Source organism: Elephantulus edwardii, unplaced genomic scaffold (assembly GCF_000299155.1).
Source record: "Elephantulus edwardii isolate Elephantulus edwardi_28Jun2011 unplaced genomic scaffold, EleEdw1.0 scaffold00456, whole genome shotgun sequence".
Lineage (NCBI taxonomy): Eukaryota > Metazoa > Chordata > Mammalia > Macroscelidea > Macroscelididae > Elephantulus > Elephantulus edwardii.
This window is the reverse complement of record NW_006400206.1, coordinates 21,485-22,220: the sequence shown is the minus strand read 5'-3', so window position 1 is coordinate 22,220 and position 736 is coordinate 21,485.

The following is a 736-nucleotide window of genomic DNA, read 5'->3' as shown; positions in this document are numbered from 1 at the left end:
TCAGGGTGAAGTCTCTCTCAAGGAGGAGTGATAGGGAATGGCAAAGGACACACTACCAAAGGAGATTAATCAGAACTGGCTTTGACAAGCACCATGGCAATTGGACAATTAAAACATACTTTCAAGGAGGGGGAGAAGAATGAACTGGGGAGGAGGGTAGAGAAAATAGTGCAACAATGAATGAATGAAAACCCAAAATCTCTGTAAATATCCATTAAAATTAATAAATTTAATAATTTTTAAAAAGGCTAGAAGAGTGAATGGAAACAAAAATTACAAAAAGAAAGTGGGAAGAGTACTGTTAAATGTGGAAATTGTAATCAATGTCATAAAACAAGATGCATATGGGTGGCTGAAGGGGAAAAAATCAATCTACTCTGTAAACAGTCACTAAGATCAATTAAAAAGTTAAAATAGAAAAAATAACATATTGATAAGATTGTAATGGGTCTACTGTGATATTTATAGAAAATTGACAATGGATAAATATTTATTAATTTATAAACCTTTATAATGATATATGAACTTTGTAAGTAAACTAGTATAAAATAAGAATTTAATTTAAAAAAAAAAATACAAAAATGGTAGGAGGCATCTCACTCCCTGATTTCAAATCCTACCACACTGCCATGGCAGCTAAGACAGAGATGCAAATTAAAACAACTATGAGATATCATTTCACCCCAGTCAAAATAGCAAAATTTAACAGAACAGCAAGCAACAAATGCTGGCGAGG